Source organism: Rhagoletis pomonella, unplaced genomic scaffold (genome assembly GCF_013731165.1).
Source record: "Rhagoletis pomonella isolate Grant_MI unplaced genomic scaffold, Rhpom_1.0 Rhpom_scaffold_00009, whole genome shotgun sequence".
NCBI classification, from domain to species: Eukaryota; Metazoa; Arthropoda; class Insecta; order Diptera; family Tephritidae; genus Rhagoletis; species Rhagoletis pomonella.
In genome coordinates this window covers 35,140,783-35,141,116 of record NW_023458563.1, presented here as the reverse complement: position 1 = coordinate 35,141,116, position 334 = coordinate 35,140,783, and positions in this window count along the sequence as shown.

Here is a 334-nt window from a genome sequence, read left to right as displayed (position 1 = left end):
TTCATGAAATTTTGTATATAAATAGCCTTCGGTAACCACCATGTTTTAGGCTAAAAAATTAACTTTTTTCGTGTAGGTCAACCAGGGACCGTTCTATTCGAAGAAAATTTATTATGGTCCGATTTGCTTAAAATTTGGTACGTAAGTAGCTTTTTAGCATATACTAGCATATATAATCCATTTTTTCCGGGAAGTGGTCCAGGGACTGATCTGTTCGAAAAAATCGTATTTACGGTCCGATTTGCTTAAAATTCAGTACGCAGGTAGCTTTTTAGCATATATGATCAATTTTTTCCGAGAAGTGGACCAGGGACCGATCTATTCGAAACAATCT